This window comes from Anser cygnoides, chromosome 9 (genome assembly GCF_040182565.1).
Source record: "Anser cygnoides isolate HZ-2024a breed goose chromosome 9, Taihu_goose_T2T_genome, whole genome shotgun sequence".
Classification (NCBI taxonomy): Eukaryota; Metazoa; Chordata; class Aves; order Anseriformes; family Anatidae; genus Anser; species Anser cygnoides.
Window position 1 is genome coordinate 8,989,857 of NC_089881.1, and position 21,815 is coordinate 9,011,671.

General features: G+C 39.1%; 1 long non-coding RNA gene across 1 annotated transcript in view; it reads left to right on the plus strand.

Moving 5' to 3' along the window:
* The first annotated feature begins 566 nt into the window (after nucleotides 1-566).
* Nucleotides 567-21,815, plus strand: part of LOC106040276 (uncharacterized) — a 36,072-nt gene continuing 14,823 nt past the window's right edge. The window contains exons 1-2 of the long non-coding RNA XR_007163092.2: nucleotides 567-705; nucleotides 2,081-2,188. This is a non-coding gene — a long non-coding RNA (uncharacterized lncRNA). The remainder of the gene's footprint in view (nucleotides 706-2,080; nucleotides 2,189-21,815) is intronic.

The window sequence follows — 21,815 nt, forward strand, 5'->3', positions numbered from 1 at the left end:
TTCCATCATCCAAAACAAAGAACATTGGAACTTACCTCAGCAGCAGAGAAAACCCCCCACCTACCTCGGAAAAAGCCACATGTGACCACAGAAAGTGACTGCTCTGCATCTTGGCCGTGCAGCTCTCAGGGGTAGCTCACAAAGTACCTTAAATTAAATACTGGTTTATAGTGCTATCTCCTCTATTACCACCTCCTCCCCAGCTATAACCCCTCTAGAACTGTAAATCTGAACCCTCTCCTTGATAACCACAGTTAATAAAAGCACAAGACCCCCACACAGAACTGTGACCACAGCACGCAGCTCCCTCAGGGTAACAGGAGGCTGCCGCTGGGGCGACCATGACGAAGGCCCAGACAGAGCAGCCTTCTGCAACACCCCAACCCTGATACAGCTTACCTCAGCAGCAGCAGAGCCCCCCAACACCCACGGTTAGAAACAGTGACAGCCAGCAGGAGACACCACCGACCTCCTCACGAGGCAACAGCACCCGGGCAGCGAGCACCGCGCCCGGCCTGCAGAGCACACGGTGGCGCGTGAGGCGCTGGGCCTGGGCTCGGGCCTGGGCTGGGGGGAGCTCCGAGCCAGGCCTCGGCAAGCTGCAACCACGTCCGAGAGGTTTCTCAAAGATAATACAAGCTCCTACGCGGTTTCTTCATTCTTATTCTACAGCTATGTTAAAATATTGAGAAATACTCTTAAAAGGTAATTAAAAGTTCTTAGCAGAAGTTACTGAGTTGTTTCTCCTCATTAGGGAAGCTAGAGCTATTAGAGAGGTTTCTCAAAAGTAATACCAGCTCTCAGTAAAGGTAAACGAGCTTCTTCTCGCTGTCTGCAACATTGGAATAAATAAAAATCAGGACAGATTAAGGTTTATTGTTAAATAACTGTTTGTATATATATATATTTTAATATAATCATATGAAAATCTTACAAAAAATAGCTAGGCTTCTAAATTAAATGAACTGTTATTGTATATTTTTGCTGTTATATTGCTGGTTATAGCTTAACTATCAAATTATGTACTTGTTTAAAATTGTGGTTTTGTTAGTAGTTATTCAATATGAAGTCAGACGATAAGGTCAGGTACTGGTATTCCCTGCAGCTCAGAAGTTAAAGTTGCTCTGGCAATATCAACTTACCTACTTTGCTTGTTCTGTATGTTTTAGATCTGCTTAATTATTTATATTTTTGAGTGAAGAACAGCAGCTCTTTAGAGTCAGAAATAAGCAAGGGAAAACAGTATGTGGATGATTCTACAGAATCTACATCCATCTACATCCATTCTGTTTGGTTAAGGTCAAGTTTCTTACTCAGATCTGCCTCACACAGTGCTTCTCTACTTGTAATTCAATACTACTTATAGCAAACTAATGTCATAAGGAATAACTGACCCCTCTTAACCATGACTTGCATCTAAAAACCTATCCTAATATTTAAGTCTTCCTTAAGTGGGAAATTGGAAGGATTGTCTGGAGACTTCTTACTGACAGCAACTTACTTATGCAGCAAGCAGTACATCACTGCATGGCTGGGGGCTACTGTCCGACTTCAAAACTTGCATGGTTTGTGGAGCTCATCTCTGGTGTTTTCTAGCTGTTAGAACATGCATCTGCCCTGTGCAGCATCCTGCCTGGAAGAAAAGAGTGGGGAGCAGGGAAAGGTTCAGACCAAACCTTCTATGAAAAGCTTTTCCTTTTCCCATTCCTTCAAAAGGAAATACAGAAGAATCTCATCTTGCTAAACTTGTACACTAAATTGTTACTTCTCAGTGACAATTTAGCATTGTTAAGCATGAGCTGAAGATCCCTCCTTCAGTATCTGTTCAATAAATGCTTCTATTTGGTATAATAGTTACTTCTGTGTAAATTAATTTCCTTCTCACTTACCCTCTTGTAATCAAACTCAGCATCCAGCCATGGCACAGTTGAGGAAATAATCAAGAGCTTTTGCAATTAGAGACTAGTTAGGCCCCTACTACTATAACTTGCATGACACAACTGAAATCTCGCAGCGATTTTGTTTGTCTTAAGTGATATAGGATTGCATAATTTGATAGCACTTCTGTATCTATTGGCAGACTGCCGTGCCTCATTTGCACCTAAAAGAATTGAATGAAAAACCTGTCAATGAGGGACAAAAGCATTAGACTCCAGGGAGCAAAAACTAATGTGTTGTGCACAAAATAGTAAGCGTATTTTTCTTTTGCTTCTCTAAATGTCACTATGGTGGGGAGGAAAGGGATCCAATGAGAAAAACTAAACAGGCTTACGCATCATCCGTAATGTTTCCTCAAAACTGTTGAAATCTCCACACAGGTCTGGTGAATGACTTCATTCACAAGCCTGGGAAAAAAGAAAAAAAAAAAAAAAAAAACCATAAATTGTAGATCCAGCCTGAAAAATCATTGCTATTGAAACATTAATGTAAATGCAACTTGAGTGTTTTTGGCATGACCTATTCTAGGGGGGTGTCTTGGTTTGTAAAGGTATTCCTTAGAAAGGGCTGTCTAGCATGTCTAAAAAAAAAAAAAAAAGCTAAAGTTGGGTTTGGTGAATCTTTATTTAGCTGCGTTTAATCTGTCTTAAAACAGTTGCCTCAATTAAAGAATGTGTCGTCTTATTCTAATGTATGCTATGATAGCTTAAACTCAGCTTGAAACTATTGGGTATAAGTGCATAACTGCTTATCCCTGATGGGATTGGAGGTTCTGAATCCCTTGTCTTCAGACCACAAATCTACTGGTGTATAACGTAAGTGAGGATTTCAGCTTCTCTGATTTAGTTCTAAGTAATAGTAACGACATTCATGGGAGTTAACTTTTCATAGTAAGGATATCATATCCTTGAAAAGGAAGTGCCTAGGGCATTGTTTAACCTCGTGTGCAAGTCTGAAGAAAAATACTTTGAAATTCTCACAGGCCCTGAGTGGGGCCTTAGGCATTTGATGTTATTAATGATATATGTTTCTACTTTTAACTTATTCTTTTGGAGAACTACCAGATATCCAGGTCCTCCAATGTGATTTCAGTCTCATATGAGTGAGTAACATGTACTACTCCGTTCTGTATCTCCAACTATAAAAGTGGTTTAGTGTTAACAGTACCATGAGTTATTGCTGGGTTAAGTTCTTCTCTTGATGCTTGTTAAGGCCCCTGAAGAGAGGGTACCAATGGATGATCATGTATTTCAGGAATTGGGAAGTTTGAGCCAGAACACATGTAATGTAAGAACTGAACTTGAAATGTGAAGGACTTAAGGCTTCTGTGTTTATAAACAGTTTTTCCAGCAAGATCATATAGCAAATATTCTTGCCTGAGAACTAAAGCTGCTTTTCTGACAGCCTTGTAAGTTTTATGAAAAGCAAGTGATTGATTGCATTACAGCCTGTATATTTGGTTTCAGAGACTTTCCCAGTTCTTGAAGCCTGTTACTGAAGACTTTCTACATATTAACAGGAGAAATGCCAGTCTGAGAGGATGGGGCAGCATGACTCTGGTGTAGCTTAATGATGACTTTCCATAAGGGATTTGTGGGAGGGGATTTAGGTACAGCATTAAAATCTGGGAAAACTTGCTTTAAGGACCAATGGAAATGCCTGCAGTTGGCATTTATCAGTATTCAAGAGATGGTTACTCGGACTTCTAGAAAAATCACGATAGCTTTGGAGTTGAATGGTATACCTGAGGCATGAAAAATGCAACCTGACGCAGAAGTGACTTTGTGTGAGGGTGCCACTTTTTTTTTGTGGTTTGGGTTTTATTCAGAAATGTTGGCCAACTTAAGTCTTCCAGAGATAATTCTAAATTTGAGCGTAGGAGAGCTAGACTGAGTGCTCTGAAGTTGAATACATTAAAACACTTCGTATATTGTCTTGTTGCAATTTTTGATTAAACATTGGGATAGGACATTTGCATCCAGTATAAATACATGGTGATTTGGCCAGCACCCTTATATTCTAGTACAATTTAGAAAACCTGCAAGAAGCTGACATCTTTAGGAAGGATGAAATTGAAAAATGGAGGTATGGAAGCTTTTGAACTTCAAAGTGTAACACGAAATATTGGTCTTCCGTATGAAAACTACATTTCTCTGGTCTGCTTTTTCATGCCATCTGTCTTGATTGTGGTAATCTTTCTGAAGTTTTTCTAACAATTACCAAAGGCCAGAATTTTGTGTTTGTCTTAAATGATATTATTCCATTTGTGTCTTTGTCAGAAGGAGATTATGCTTGAGAAGGTGTTCAAGATCTTGATTTTCAACACTGTTAATCAGTCTTTGACAGTTCCAGAGCAAACATTCTGATAGACTGGCTTGTAGTACACTGTATGATGAAATTTGTGCCTTTTTTCTAAGCGTACAAGTGTCTTGATACAGTTATTTTTAGAAGAAGGCCTTTTAAGAAACAAGGAAAAAAGCAGGCTTAAGGAATAAGGTCAACTGAAAAGAGTTCTGAATACCAGGAATGGGATACTGCTTTTTATTAACTATGTAAAATCATTCTTAATGTGTTCTATCCAGCCACTGACAAGGTTTATTCTAAATCTTTGTCTGAAGAAAATGAATGGGAGGCTACCAAAGAACGCTGTAAAATGGAGAACAGACTATTTCTTCAGGGAAGAAAATGTTTTGATTATGATTAAAGATGCTTTTACTGACTGAGTCTTCAAGTAGGTGTAATTTTTAATTACTTCAATTATTTCATCGGGATTTTAAAGCTAGAGCTATTTTAATCATGTATACAATTTAAAAATTAATCATCAAGATGCATTATGAACCTTATAATCATCAGGAATATAGAACTATAGTTTTCCTGTAGTTGTTATATGTAATCATTCTTTTGACATTAAACTTCATCAATTCCATAAGGAAAGGCAGGTAACACATGCTTATCAGTAGAAGAAACCAGTTTGTTTTTCAAGAAATAAAATCCTATGCTTTACAGCCTTAAGAATGTACTGATCCCATTCTGATTTCTCTACTGTACTGCTCCAGAAGTTCAGTGTAATGCTTCCTTACCCAAAGAAGTACTTTCTGGCTGTATGCCCTAAAAATATTTCAGTTTATAGTTCACCTTCATGCACGCAAATGCTGTGAAGCTCACAATGAGGAGGCAGTAACTGGTTGTAGATTGGCCCCTCCGAAGTCTGACCCTTGTTGTAGGTCAGATACAATTTTGTACCTTTATTCTGACAAGTGAGGTTTCTGGTGTAGTTCAGCAGCATCATGCTAGCATAATGCTTCTCAAAGACTGTAGCTAAACATAATAAGTAACTGCAGAAGAGTTTAATGAAATGTTGTGTAAGCCAAGCTTAGTTTCAGCTGGCTGGGGGTAGTGGTTGAGCGATGATATAACTAAGTGGCAACGGGAGGGAATGTACTTTCTTTTACCTTTACAGCCAAGCTGAAACAGATGCATTATAGAACAATCTAAACTCCTGAGTCTGTAGCGAGAACTCATTTGTTCTAGTAGACTTTCACAGTACGGGTTGCTTCTCAGAATCTTAATTTGAAATGTTAAGTCTAATATGAAGCTTTAAAAACTGGGATATATAGCAGTTTGTGTTGTTTGGTTTTACGTGGAGTGCTGCGTTCAGCTCTGGGGCTCCCTGCTTAAGACAGACATGGACCTGTTAGAGCAGGTCTGGAGTAGGGCCATGAGGATACCTGTGGCTTCAGAGGGGAAGAAATCTAAAATTATTAGAGATGGTTTTCTAGTCATTAAAAATATCTGAGCGTAGATACGTGTGCTCATGCTTTAAGGAGCAATGCTTCCCTATGGTTTTACAAGCATGCTGTATCTTCTTGAATTGATCAAATGCAACTTCACTCCTGATTGATTTCACAGCACAAAATCCGCTTCAACAGAAGATAACTTCATTTTTCATTTTTAATAGAGGGCTTTGGTTTATATTTGTAGAGATGCTTTCAGCTGTAGAGAAAAACTTGCTTTAACAAATACTGATAGAGAGGATCAGTTGGGAATGTGATATCTGGGGTTTCATGGTGGGGAAGGAAGCCATGTTAACCCTTGCCTAAACATAACAGATATGGTAGTGGTTCTGTTAGATGTGCCTTCTATGACCTTAGATTATGTGGTTTTCCACATCTGTTTCTTACCTGTTAAACTGAGGTAGGACCCTTCACGGATTTCTCAAATTTCACATTGAGGTTGAACATCAAGAGATGGAGAATCTTGCTGCTGGTATAGACTAGTGGAGTTCTAATCTGAGAAATCTGTTCATGTAATATAAATGATAAAGGCTTAGGTGGGCTAGTAAGTATGCTTACTAGTGAGTATGCTAGTAAGAATGTAAGAGTACTTGCTAAAGTTTGCAGAGTAGAACTTGGTGTGGCCTTGTAAATGCATTTTTCTGTATTTTAATACCATATAAAATTTATTTCAGTGGGCATATGTGCTACTTAATGTTCCTGGGTCTCCTTGCTAGGAAGTGTGCATGCAACAGTAATGCTAGAGGATTATTTATGATTTTTAAGTTAACTGCCAAACAAATCACTTAACTACTGTATTTCTTTCTACTTTGTCACTCATTTATAACAGAAGTCCTCTAATTGTATGTGTTTATAGACTGAAACTTAGTCAATAAATGTTTTTACTGACTTGCAGGAAGTTCAATATTTGGTTAACATTAAAGTGGCTGGCTTATGGGGGAGCTCTGAGAAGTGGCTGAGCCCTATAAAATGGGTAGATAAATGTTAGCGAATTCTGAAGTGCTGACAGAAAAATACTATGAGAGGTTTAGCCTGCTGTGTCTTGACTCTTTTGCTCCTAAAATAAGTCTTATCTCTCCATCAGGCTTAGTCCAAAGGATAGGGATTTTCAATTCAGTATTTTTCTGTCATTAACTCTTTTGGAGGCAGTGAGTTTGTCAGGTGTCACAGTTCATGGTATAGTTTGAGTGTTAGATTCTGAGGATACTGATCTCTGAGTCACTTTGGGAGCCAGTAGCTGCAGGGTGAACTCTCTCAAATAAGGCTGTTCTCTGGAGACAGCATTGATTGAGGATTAAAGCTCAGGGCAAATTATTTAAGGAACTGTTCCACTGGGCAGCAGTGGAAAATATTTGATTCCTTACTACAGAGCATAATTCTTAGAGAAAATACAAGAAACCTAACAAGGATTTCTAACGTCATAACACCTTTTGGATTAAATCAACTGTGATGAGTAGCTGGTGAGGACGCAGCGTAGGGAAATACATAGCACATTTGGAAAATTAAATGGATGACAGAATGCAGAAAGGAATCTTGAGCTTGCTGAGCAACTATTGCTGACCTCATTATGTTGAGGTTAAATCACACAGGTGTTCCAGTCGGATGGTTCTGTCTCTTGCTCTTTCAATAGACTGATTCTAAGTCTGAAGAAAGTGGGTTGCCAGCCCCCAATATGAAGAGAACCATGTAAAAGTAGCAAACTGGCTTCATAGAAGCATACGACCTAGTCTGTGCCAAGATGAATCCTTTAGTATGTGCCTGTGACAGAGTATACAAGAACAGCTAGTGTTACACTTGGCTCAGAAACATGGACTGATAGTAAGTAAGGATTTACAAAGCCTAATTTGAAAAATCATTTAACATAGCTTAAAGATAGTGATTATTTCAGATAGCAAACGAGGAGATATCTCAGCTGGACTCTACAAAACTGACAGTTAACAAAGCAAACATTCAAAAATGAGAATCAATACATAATGTAGCCACTGGGACTAGATAATGGCAGAAAAGGTAACAAAAAACTTCCTTACTTCAGTATCACCAGATCCCAATGAAGCCCTTAATTTCTCAAGCTTTTAATAGAACATTCTACTATGCATCTCTATTTGATGTCATAGGTGACAGTGCTGACCAACTATATTGATGTATTGAGCATCTTAAAACTCATGCAACTTAATACAATATATTATGAAATAGTAACTTCTAACTGCCATGCAATATTTTGTATGTTAGCTCTGAACAAATCACTGTTTATTGTTAAAATACAACTTATTTCATGCATGCTTTGTGTATTTTTCTACATCCTACTTGTGAGGACAGGTTTATAAGAACAGTTCAAATATATTTTATTACTGCCTGTAACAATAGGGAAATAACCTGTGCCAGGACTGTTCTGCACAAGCAGTTATGGAAGATTCTGTTGTGTTGTCTTTCTGTGTTAGATGCTCCTGCATTTCCAATATGTATTTGATGCTGGAAGCTACATTCAGAGTTTACTAAATCATTGGAAAGATGTCTGATGAACTGTTATGCCTTTTAAAACTGATCTTTTTTTTTTATGTGTGTGTGTGTTCTCAGCATGATTCTCTTAAAGATGAAAGTTGAAATATTTAATCCCAATTAGCATGGAAGAGTCATTTCTACATCTGAAGGAAATACCGAAATGTGATTTCTTGCAGTCTCTAAAGTGATAGCCTGTTTCATCTCAGCAGAAAAAATCAGTTTTCTCCTCCTGCTCTGGTGCAGGATTCTAGCAAGGTCAAAAATATCCTCCTGAATGTGTGGATTTGGAATCCATGAAAGACCAGCACCACTTTCTCTTCTTCTGCAGGACAGTCTTTGGAAAACTAACTTTTGTCTCTAGCTTTTTAAAGCCAGGGCCTTGGCCAACTTGCCAAGATAGCCTTTATACTGGAGGCTTTGAGCTACTCACTGGCCCTGCCAGCTAGAGGTGTGCCTGAGAGCTGCTCCCAACACAAAGGCTTCTGTGTGCTTCCCTAAGAAGCCATTCTGTAGTCTTTACGTCTTAAGGTTAAAGCAGCTGTTGATGTTTCTTCAAGTCAATACTTGTATAAAGACAATAGTAAATTTAACTGTAAGGATTTTTTCCAGTTTTCAAAGAAAAAAATTGGGATAGCCAAGAATCTCATCTACATATGGGTTCCTCTTAACATTTGCAATGTAGTTGCTTGACTCTAAGTAGAGAATATTGCTTTTGAAGTAGGTGGGGTGGTGTCACAGACAATGCACAGGATAATTAACAATAGAGCTAAAAAGAATTATGAGGTAAAAAGCCTCTGTGCTGAGACATGGTCACACTGTGCTTGAAAATAAGAATTTAATTTAAACTTAATGGGTTTCTTGCATGCTAGTTATTTCTAAATTGATTAGGAGTTTGTGTTTGTGAGAGAAGTATTTACTGTGTGACTATTGAAGTGACTTTTCTTTATCAAATGATATTTCATGTTTGGTACTAAAAATGGATGTAATCTAAATGCAGAATCCATCCTGTTTTCAATCTGAGATTAAATGTTTTCCAAAATCTTTACCAGAACTTGGTATATCCTGATGTTTTGAAGTAAATACTGTTAACTTGGGTTTGTTTAGAGAAGAGGCCCCAGAATGACTATGGCTTATGGATAATTTAATCAAATAGTAAGATTTCTTTCTTGTCTTACCTGTCTGCTGCAGATAAATTTGTGGGAGGGATGAGATGCTTAATTAACCCTGTAATTCTTGCACATGGGTTAATTAGCATATAAATTAGGGTTTCTTCTGTATTCTGCTTGATGCTGTAGCCTATGCTACACAGTTCTTCTGCAGCTATTTCCATTTGCTTAAATGGCTTGATTGCTTTATTATGGAAATACTAGATTTGTCTTCTGCCTTGTGTTATGTAGCTAGTATTCTAGGAGGTACACTACACCTGATAAATAGCGTTTCTGAGTATTCAGAGAATTAACGAGGCCCTGATTGGCCTTGGGTCAGAATAAAAGCTATAGATGCTTCCCCCTTTGTGAAAAACAGATTGGAGATGTCTAAGGTAAAAGGTTTAAGTAAAAATCATAGTGGAGTATAGAATAGAACTGTATTGTTGTTTGGGCCTCCGTGAATGGTCTTTGTTTCAAAGGGAAATAACCATTTGAAAGCCTGCATCATAAATGTGGGATCACAGCCCCGTTAGACTTCCTGCTGCTGCATGGCTGTAAATAATTCCATTCTTCATTGAAATGCAGAAAGTATACAAGTTTATTTTGGGGTGTGCAGTACTTGGTTAGGGTAGTGTCCTCTAAAATCTCGTTTATTCAGTTATTTATGGCAGCCAGATATATGTGAAATTAATGCTTTCGCTTCTTTCTGGAGCAAGTCTCTTTTTAATATATCAGAGTAAGTTGCTAAAAGACCAGACTCAAAACTGAGTGATAAGGAGTGTACCTGTAGACAGTCTGTACCAAGTTATGAAGTCCATATACTGATTTGCGCCTTTCTGAGGCACAGAGGAATTGTTTTGGGGAAGGATTTAACTTCTGTGGGGCAGTTTGGGTTTTGTAATGAAAACCTTGCCTAGAATGGCTTAACACGATTCCTTCTGTCAGTTAACTTCTCATTTGAGTTGAGAAGCTCAGCATGCTAACGAATGGCAAGAAGCTGAATCTCCTCTAGAGTTGCAGAGGAAATGGAGGGCAGCAGGAAGACTCTTACTTTGAGGGAAGTGAAGGATTTATCAATTACTGGAAACTTGGGGCTGGGCTATTGCACCACAGGAATGCTTTCCTGTCCGCTTGATTACAAGGCTTGTGTTTGGGACTGTCGTTCCTCCCACATCCTTACCAAGTAGTATTTAGCTAGAATCACGTATCCTGGATGCTCAGGCACTCATGCAGTCTTTTTACCACCTACCTATTCCCTAAAGCTGAGGTACTAAGAGCTAGCCATCAACGACAATTACAACATTTTCTTAAGACAGCCGTGACTGCTGTTAATAAAACTTCAAGACACACATGGTCTCAACTTGCTTTCTATGGTACCTTATTAGTGATGCTGGTTTTTTATGCTTTTTCATAAATAGTATTTTTAGCCAGAAATAGCTTGGTTCAAAGGCGGACTGAAGTGCTTTCTTGACAAGCTCTTCCTAATCTCGGAACACTGTTTGGAAATTTGCTGCTTGAGTTGTGTGCTAAACAATTTCCATAGTAAAGACAATTCTGTCATGCTGCTGTTCTTTCCAAAACCAATGTACTTCCATAGGCAAATAGCAGATGTCTGGGTTTTACAATTATCTTTGTTAGAAGATACTTGTTAGAAATTTGTTCAGTAAGATATGAATAGATAATGAAGTAGGATATGAATTTATTCCAGTCTACTCCTAGTGCACACGCATCAAGAATTTTGACCCCAAAGCTATCAGATCATGGAAGCTCCACTTCGGTTTAGGTTGTAGTGGAATTTGCTGTTAAATTTTCCTAACTGCTTAGAACTTGTGATAGAAAAAACACCTACCTTTATTCAAGCTAGTGCTTAAAGCATTAGCTACTGCCCCTTGTTGTAACGCATTGCACTGATACAAAGCCAGTCTGAATAAAAAGTGCTTAATTCCAGGCACTGATGAATGAAATGTTGGGTTCTGAGGAGCACCTTTGAAGATGATTAGCCTGCAATGTGTTAGTTTCAGGTCAGACTTAACTGATGAATAGGGAAACTGTAAACAGGCCAAGTTGTGTTTTGGGTTTGCAGCAGTGTGGAGGAACAGGTGTGATTTGCATTAGGTGGTCTGGTGGTACAGGCTTCCATGCATAAAGTCCATGACTAGAAGCATCTCCAGTCAATTCTTAGCTCACATGGCCTTGTGTATCTAGTTTTCAAGCCGCAAACTTTCAAAGGCGATGATGTAATTCAGCTGAATATATTGTCTTGCGACAAATATTTTTCTTTTGGCTTAGTGATGCTGCAGCAGCAGAAATAACTGTGTGAAGATACTGAAAAGTAAAACAGTGCTGATACCAAGTTAAAATTGTATCCTTGTTGTATCTGGAAAATCAACCTTTCCTAGTGCATTATTCATTATGAACACGTTAACTCAGGGTGACATCAGACTGATTCAGAAGCAATTTGATGGAAGTATTGTCTAGGAAGCCATGCACTATTCTCCTTAACCACTGAAATTAAATAAGTTATCAGGCAAATACTCAACACTGGTATTTTATCCACTTCTCTGCAACTGTTAAAAACAAACAGTAAAGCATAGGAAAACTGAAATTAATGTATTGTGCAGGAAATTTATACACAGTAGGAAGATATGTATGTATATGCACATCAGTAGTGTACTTATTATTCTTGATGCTGATAATTGGTTATTACTGCTGATACTTCTCTTGTGAGCAACGGAAGATAGGGTTTGGCTAAAATGTAACAGCACTCGGTTTTTCATATCTGACTGTCTGCTTGAGAAAGATTCCGTGAGGCTAAACTTGACAACCTTACTGTTCTGGTCATGTAGAGTAGTGCAGAGGAGGGGAGGGATGCAGGTGACAGGATAAAAGGTGAGCAGATAGAAAGAGCTAGTGGAGCAGAGTCTAGATGTGGTGGTTTTACTCGGGTGGGCAGCCGAGTTCCACCACGGCCACTCTCACTCCCCCTCCTCAAAGAGGAAGGGGAAGAAAATACGACACAAAGAGCTCAAGGGTCGAGATAAGGATGATTTAATTAAAGGGAAAAGGGAAAAAAAAAAAAAAAAGGCCACGCGGGAGCACAGAGAGAGAAAAGCAGTTACTCTCTACTTCCCATCAAGTAGCGATGTTCGGCCACGACCTGGGAAGCAGGGCCTCAGTACGCATAGCGGTTGTTTGGGAGGACAGACGCTTCCACAACGAGAGTCCCCCCCTCCTTCCCCTTTCCCACGTTTTATTGCTGAGTGTGACACCATACGGTATGGAATATCCCTTTGGTGGATTTAGGGCAGCCGCCCTGGTGATGTCCCCTCCCCACCCCCTGCCCACCCCCAGCCTGCTGGCTCTTGGGGGGTTGGAGGGGTCCTGATGCAGTGCCAGTATTGTGCAGCAATAGACACGACACTGGTGTGATACCACTGCTGTTCTAGCTACGAGTGCGGAGCTCAGCACTGCATGGGAAGCTGCAGGGAAAGTTAACTCCATCCCCGCCAGACCCAGCACACTAGACCTGTCACTGAGCTACTTATACAGACCTGGGCAAGCTAAGCTGTGGACCGAAAACAAAAACAAATCTGCTTTGAGTTCTGCAACTTAGTTTTGCTTTAGATTGTGCACATCTGCTTGAAGGAGCTGCAAAGCTACCTCAGATAGAGCCAAAGGTTTCTTCCAATGTGAGAGAAATCCCAGATGGTGAACAGCTGGCTGTGATGATGCTCTAGGTTTTACTACTTTCAGAGATGCTGGAGGATTGTTACCAGCTGTTTTCACTGGAAGCAACTGACAGTTTTCAACCCATATTTGTAGCTTTGTCCTGAATACAGCTTAGTGTTGTTTGTGAGGATCAGGCTAAATTTGTCTTGGCTTTTTCCTTGTGTTTGTGTGAATCACAATATATTCATTACAGCCTGAGAAAATGCATGTTGATGCAATATAGAAGTTAGTGTGCCAAATCTTCGGTGGGGTTAAATTGGTCTACTACTAGTGAGTTAATGAGGTGGCACCAGCATACATGTGCTGCTACTTAAGTCAGATGAATTGGCTAAAGAAAAAAGCTAAAGTGAAGGGTAGAGATATACAGCTAGCAGCTTGAGCATTTCTGTGTAAAATGATCTTTTACATACCAGAATTCACCACAAATAAAAATTTTGGTCTCATTGCAATGAAGTAAATGGCCAAGATGGAGAATTACTAGCATGTCTTATGCACCTGGGAATCAAGTATGGTGATAAATGATTCCCTCGAGCAGATTGAATCTACAGTCAGTGATGAGCTGGAAAAAAAAAAAAAAAACCTCATGCATGAAGCTTGAATCAGAAAATAGCTTTTGGGAGCTCCTATAAGGCAGTGATGCTGAGTCCTTAGCGCTAGTATCTTATTTGGCATTGTGATAAGGTATAAGGCTTCTAAGGCTGACACAAGACATTGTGGCTACTAGGGAAATAAGAGTTTTTGAAGAATAAAGGGGATAACCAAAAAGGCTACATAGTGTTAAAGGTATTACCTAACAGTTGCATCCTGCAATTTAAGGTAGCTTTTGCAACTTTATTGCAAAGCTGAAATAACATCAAAGCTAAGTTGCATATTTTACAAGTGGGAACAGGTAAGGTAAAGTACAGAAATGACACTGCATAACTGGAATGAAAATTGTCATACTCTAACAAGGCACAAAGATTGCCTGGGAGGAAATAAGGAGACTGAAATCACTGTGAAATCACTATTGCTATGTAGAATGTTACTTTATCATGCAGCAGTAGATGGAATTGAATGTCATGATTTTGCATATCTTCATATTTTGTTTCCAGTATGAGATTAGTCATTCAGACCAGACAGCATTAAACAGCAGCTTACTTTTATTCTGGGTGAGGATTTGCCCCCCTGAGCATTAGTTCAGACAAACTCCTGCAGATGGTAATAATGAAAGGGGATACACCAGGAGCTGGCTTGCTTTCTGAGATTAAGAATGAAATATCCACAAATCTGATCATAATATCAGAATGGGAAAGCAAGTGAAAAATAGAGCTGTAAATCTTTCGACACTCCTGTCTTTTCACTCTGTAATTACTGAGATTCACTATACTCAGCATGTGTGGAGAAATCAGATAAGGTGGTTGGTGTTGGGTGTTAGGTATTTAAGTATTATCCGATAAAAGTTTTGATTTATTCCAAATTTGTTTGCATTACAGTCAGAGTTGTTGAAAGATCTGCGAAGAATCCTCTGAGCTGAAACTAAACATACGTGCATGAAGTAGATGTTATCCTTGACCACTTAATCCAAGTTTTGGTTAAAATGATGTAACATCCTAGTACCTGTCTGTCAGATGTGCATTTCAAAATAAGTCAGATGGGATTCCATCAGTGGCAGCGAGCTATTCAGTTATGCCAAAATACTGCTTAATAGGTATGAGGGGGATGACTTAGCCCCTGGGATTTTGTATCCTATGGCTTTTAGCTTCCATGATGTTCTGTATATAAATGTGTAAAACACCTCTGCTGGGGAAAAGATCGGGGGATTTTAATAGGGCAATACGTCACTCACTTTTAAAAGTATAAGTGACTGCACAAAGTACAGAACTAATGTATTGGGCAAGGTTCTGCTTGCTTAATGCAGTGTGATGTAAGAATGATTACAGAGATTGTCATTATATTTGTGTAAATGGGAGAATTATCACTCTTCAGAAGTAGGATTTATCTAGAAATGAGCGTCACTGGATTAAAAACCTAGTTTGGCAGCTAAAGCATTGTTATCTTTCTGTGAAACCAGAAAACTACAGAATCTGTTTTCTGTGAAGGGATGTATGATTTATCTTGACTAAAGCGTGAACAAAAACCTAACTATTCACTTGGAAAGATTTTTCCAGGGTGGAATGGCTTAAAAGCTTTAATATTGTTAGGAATAGGGACAGTTTGCCATCTGATGGCAAAGGTTTATAGTAGGGCAGCTTCCTTGATTTTAATTAGGGGAATTAAGATACATGTCATGTACCCCCAAACCCTTGTACTAGCTGACTGTTGTTGAATATAAAAGTTATATCCTGAAGAAAGCAAAACACTGGAGATTCTTAATGTTGAAGCAGCTTAATATTCCATGCACCTAGGTAATAGCAGTAGGTGCTCATTTTAAACTGCGTATTTTACTTAAAGCTTACTTGAAAACTTAAATAGAAAAAGCAAAACTGATGGAAGTGACCTGCGTGAACAAGTTGTTTCTCTTCTCCTATGTTGCTTTTTTAGTTCAGGATAGGCTTTCTTGTGGGATCAGATTATGAGTTGAATTCTAATGATTAATATATATTGTGGAGATTCTGGGTAAATTTGCCTAAATAGGTGCATGGTTTGATCTTGAGCTGTGATCAAGCTCCTTTGTGGTGTTCTGTTAGCCAAAAGGAACCATAAAATACCCTAGCAAGACATTTGTACTTTTTCTTTCTCTTTACCAACCCTCTTTCATCTAATACTATGCAGAGTTAAGATAAAAGACAAGAACAGGGAAAAAGCAAAGTGGACTTTTCAAAGCAAGGTGAAGCAAGTATAGCTGGAGTTCTGCTTTATCTTAATGGATAAGTCAACGTGGCAGTGCAAAGGAGTCCTGAAAATGTTCTGGCTTGAAATGAAACATTTGCCTGTCCGTGCAGATTTAGTGATGTTAGGAAGAAGACCCTGTATGCTGTGTGCACATCAGAGGTTAACCTCTGTTTAGCCTCATGCTAACCTCGTAACACATAGCACAAAATGGACAGGTCACCAGTGGAGCACTCAGAATTAATGCCTCATTTGTCCCCTATATCTATCTATAGCTGCATCACACTCAGTCCAAAAAGTGTTGTATGCCTTCTCTGGCTGAAAAGAGCTATTTCAGTGTTCTGTTCTGTTTACCTTTGTCTGAAAAGAAATTGTAAATAAGAGGTGGTGATATCTAGTACTTTGTGGGAAGAAAGGTTCTGTGACTTTTCCTTCCTGTGATTTTATTTAACCACAACTGCTTGCAGTATATATAGAAGTCTGTTTTTCCCTACATTGCATATCAATGTGCTGATTAAAAAATTTGATAATAAATTTAGTGCGTGTTCTGGAAGAACAAGGAGGGCAGCCTTTTGACTGTACCCCTTTATGGAGTTTAGAAATTTGGGTTTAGATTTTCCATATGTAACTATGGTCAAGTTCAGTCAGCCCACTGGAAAAGTAGAGAAAATGGAAATCTGTAACCCAAAGCTGACGAGGTAATTCCTATTAAATTGTGTAATGGGAACATTTAGGTTGGATATTAGGAAGAAATTCTTCACCGAAAGGGTTGTTAGGCATTGGAATGGGCTGCGCAGGGAAGTGGTTGAGTCACCATCCCTGGAGGTCTTTAAAAGATGTTTAAATGTAGAGCTTAGGGGTATGGTTTAGTGGGGGACTTGTTAGTGTTAGGTCAGAGGCTGGACTGGGTGATCTTGGAGGTCTCTTCCAACCTAGATGATTCTGTGATTCTGTAAACCATGCAGATTTTTATTATTTTTTTCTGTAGTGGGATAAGTAGACCTCTACTCAGGAGAGTACTGATGGACATGCCCAGCTGGAAGTGTGCAACTAAATGTTAATTCAAAATATTTAAAAACATGCATTTCTGAATAACTTAGGATAAATTGAAAAGTAACATCCTGCTTTAGGATGTGAAAGGTATAGAGAACAGAGATAGGTAGCTGCTTGCCCATTTACTTTTAAAGGGTGTTCTAGTACTGCTTCGGCGACATAGTTCTGGTGTCCAAACCTGTGTTATAGCGCTGAAACAAAAAGCATCAGTAATATGAGCTACATAGACATTTTCCAAATACTAAGAAGTTATAAAAACATTTGTTTTTAATAGGCATATATATATTTAAGGTGCACAGTGTGTAACTATTGCAATAGTAGTTCATCACTAAAAGCAATAACAGCATGAAGATGCATTAAGTTGTGGAATACAAAATATTATATACTTCTACCTTCTTAAAATTCAGTTCTCTAAATTTATTATCTACTGAATAGCTGTGGAGGACAGACAAAAATTGAGGTATCAGATGTTTTGACATTTGTGCTGGCAGAAAATCCTAGTTAATTAGCTGTGTTACAGCTATCTCTCAGTAGTAGTATCTCTCCCTTAATTCTAAGGAAATTGTGGAAACAGGTTTTATTAAAATAGTTGAGACTTCATTTTTGTAGTGGGGTATCTAAGTGGAGACCCATCGACTTGAGAGTTAAAGATGTATTAGTAGAGCCCTGTATTTGTTCCGGGCATTGGAGCAGAAATACAGCAAGTTCATTGCGCTGTTCAAGTCTTCAGTTTAGATGAGTGACCTTCAAAATTACAACAAAATTGAGCAATTTCCTTGTGCTTTGGTTTTCAGTTGTCCCAGTGCTCAGCTGTGACAAATGGCAACAACTGAGTTGTGTTCCACCACAAAAACTGTTTTTGTAGGCCTTCTGGAGCATAAGTTCCTTAACTCTGTTTAAAAAAAAAAAAAAAAAAAAAGTATCAGGGCTATGGAACAAGCTTGAAATCATGGACAGAATAAATCATCAATGGAATAAAAACCATTACAGTATTAGGTTTCTGGATCTCCTGTTAACCCTGTTAACGTATTAGTGTGTTGCACTACTTCAGAGAAGTCTTGTGTGGAAGTAAATCTGACCTGCAGGGTTAGGAGTTCATCTTGCTTTTGTCAAAGCTGTATTCCAGTTGAACATGTTAGATTTTCCCGCAGCTTGCAGCCTGGCACTCTGACAGTATGACCAGATCCTGTTTTGAATATGAGCTGTAACATCTCCAGCCAGTAACTGTAGCTGAGAGGGTCTAAAGGTGACTCAAGGCCTTCTCTGTTCTGTGGTCCTGGAACACAGTTGTTCTGCAGCGGTCCTTATGTCACTGTCATCTCAGGCTGTTTTGGGTTCTGCACGAGTTGTCTGAAACAGAAACTAATCACAATTGAAGTGATGCTACCTTTAACACCTGCAGCAATAATGATAAGTTTGATATATTATGATGCGACTGTACTCTGGGGCAGTTTACCTGGCTTTGAGCCTCTTCTCAGAGGTAGGATATCTTTATGAAGTATCTGAATTGTTGTCTGCTCTCCCTCTGTGTCCAGTTTGAGTTTTGTGTTGTAAATCAACCTGTACATGTACAGAAAAAGTAGTTTCAATCTTTGTAACTCGTTCTGTTGTCTCAGCCTTTTATGCAGGGTACAAGTCGTTGGCACAGGTCACTTCCACTGCATTTCCTGAGATTTCTGTGTAAAGGTAGAATTGGGTCTTGATGGCTGCTTTGTCATGATACTGCAGCATCCTCAAGTCTGCACCCGCTCTGCTGTGACCTGTCTGAAGACTTGCAACAATTCGTAGTTTGAGCTGCCTACCTTTGGTCATGCCCATAGCTAAATATACAGTAGCTAAGCTTGGAACAGCTCCAGGAAGCAGGTTACAGAAAAGGATTGCAGAAGCCAAAGTCTGCAACATTCCCCGTGTAAGTTCATCTTGAAACAATGCGGCTCCACCACCTGCCACTGTCCTGGATAGGGATTTAGTATCTTCGCTAAGGAATACAGATTTAGCAGGAGCCACCCACTGACTGAAACAATCAACTGCTTTTCCTGGATGTGTGATTCCTTGCTTGCACAAAGCAAGTAGAGCAGGCATTCCTGTCCCCATCCAGCTTCCTCTTCCAATCAGCTTTAATTATACCAGTGTGGATGTGCAGTTCAAGAACCAAAATGCGAAGAAAGTGCTGGATCTGTATTAAGGGCATTTGGCCAGAAATTTATGGAATGTTATCCTGGGATCTGTGAAATAGGTTTTGATCAGCAGTTTAAAAAAAATAAATGATGGATTAAGCATCTCAATACATGTCTGTAGCATTGCATAGTTAAAAAATTCATTCCAGGAGTGGACCAGTAGTTTCACTGGAGAAATGGAGGAGTCTTGAGCAGTAAAGATATAGCCGCCTAGCATAGCCTTTCTCATTATGGTATGAACTCCAGAGTATCTCTTCAGTGATAAGAATTTCTGTAATTGTGTAAACACCTAAAATGGCAACCCTTATTTTTGGACATAATAGGGCTATTAAGTGCCAATGAAAAAACAATGTGATCAGTTCAGAAAATCTGGTCATTCTTGTAGACTAAACAAATAGAATCAGACTTTCTCCTGAAGGCCTTTTTTTTTCTGTAGAACTTTGGTCTGGGGGGATTTCTACCTTCTTCAATCTGATTATAGTTCTAAATAGGACTAGTGACCAGTGAGAATCTATCAACTGGAATCCATCAGCTACCAATTGTATGGCACAAAAAATCCTAGTCCAGTGTGTGAACTTTAAAGTTCATGTTATTTCAAGTCTCCAAATCCAGCTGGCAGTATTTATTGTAACTGGGCAAGAACATACAGCTATTAATCGTTCTTGTAAAAACATCTTTCTGAATATCTAGTCAATTTCTGGTCTAAAAGACAGTTCCCCTTGCTCCCTTGCTACAAAAGTAAAATAGTCTTGTCATTCTTAATTGGGGGGGGGGCTGTTGTTCATCTCAGCTTGTGATACTAATTTTTTCTTCCCGAGTACTTTGATCTGTTAGGTTCTAGATCCTGCTGTCAGCAATGGTTAGCATCCTTCAGGTAGAGCTAGGGCATAAATGTGAAAAAGGTTGAAATGCTCTGTTTTCACCTAAATTTTGAAGGAAAAAGATGGAGCTGCTTCACTTAAAAACCTGCTTGGAAACTAAGTGAACTAGTACGTTAAAATAACTATTGCTTTAAAATATCTTCTGAAGTGGATTGTTAACCACTGGGTCTACTTCAGTAAGTGTGAATATCCAATCTGACTGTGTTGCAGAGATCCTCTGCAAAAGGTGACCGGCTTCTGCTGTAGCTGTAAATTCACTGCAAATGATCACTTCTATAGCTGCCCCTAAACACAGCTTCTTCCATATACTCCAAACTGAGATTGGAATACTTGTGAACCTATTGGTATTCAATTGATATATGGTCTTACAGTTCCTGAAATAACTAAGGTGCTGAAACTTCTATTCCTCCTGCTGAAGAAGGGTCTTGAAAGCTCGCTGTTCTATTAATAACTCAAGCTTTCACTTATTTCTGCACTGTAATGAGTACCTTGGATAAAAGTAAATATTCTTGATGTGAACTCTCATTTGAGTAATTTACTGTTTGAAAGTGGGAGCTGCCACATCTTAACTCCAAAATCTGTCTTTATTGCTAGTTATTAGCTTAAAATCTTCCAAAGAAAAAAGCATGGTAAAAAATAGAGTAGTGAGCACTAATGTCTGCTCAAAGTGTGCATATAAGCATACTCCGAAATGCTGTTGCCTCATGGGAGCTACAACAATGTTCCTATTGTGTTCTGCTCACGTACAACATTTCTCCCCATTCCCAGGCTCCATGCTCAAGAGCTGGGCAGGAAAGGTCGTGCAGCTGTGAAAGGGATGGGAGCCAAATTTCATTCTGTGCTTGAGCTGATTAAACTGCTGCTGCCTTCGCAGTACTGAGTCCCTGGCTCTGAGACTTGTTTGTTCAAGTGGTAATTTCTGGATACATTTAAAGCTGTGTGTATGGAAATGTATTAGAAGAAGTTATGTATCAGAACAGCTGAAAGCTAACCAGCTAGTGTAGGCCTCCTTTGCCCTGACAGTTCTCCACAGAGCCACAGCCAAGTGTGAAGTTGCTTTGGGGAATCTCTGGTGTAGGCCACTGCAGGAAGGGAGCCTTCGTGTAACTTTTATTAGAAGAAAAAACTTGCATTTCTTCTCAGATCCCTCATGTCTCTGGAATTTGAAGAGAAGGTCAATATTTTTCTTGACCTACTGAGACCACTTGCCCAGCTTGGTAGTATTTTTTTTTTACACAAGAGACCTTTCTCAGACATCGAGGAGTCTCTAGCTGACCTGCAGCTATAATCCTTCAGTAACTTGCCAAAGTAGATACTTTGGGAAGGATAAAAATGAGACAACCTTCTTTAGTATCCTTTGATTATAAGTATCTTGAAGAATCTGTTTCTCTTGATGCATAAAAGCTTTTTGCTGTAGCTTCCTGACTGTGGACCTCACTGAGTCATCTTACAGAAACTATTGAAAATCAGGCATGATGCACAATTAAGATGAAACATGAAGAAAGGCTATAGTCCCACCCCTTTCCATGGAAAAAAGGAGCAGTTTTGTGTGCATGTTGCTGAATGCAGACTTGCTGCCAGGCAGGTGGGCGCAGCAGTTGGCTGAATGTTCTTTTTTCTGTGCTGTGTCTTAAATTCCTTGGTAACTTTGTCCAAGAGTTATCAGGCAGGTTGGAAACTGGGCACGTAACCTTCAGAGAACTTAGGGAAGCATCTTAGCATCATGATAAAATTAGCAGACTTCCTTGGCAATTGGTAAATTCAGTTGTCTCTCCTAGTCTCATTCTT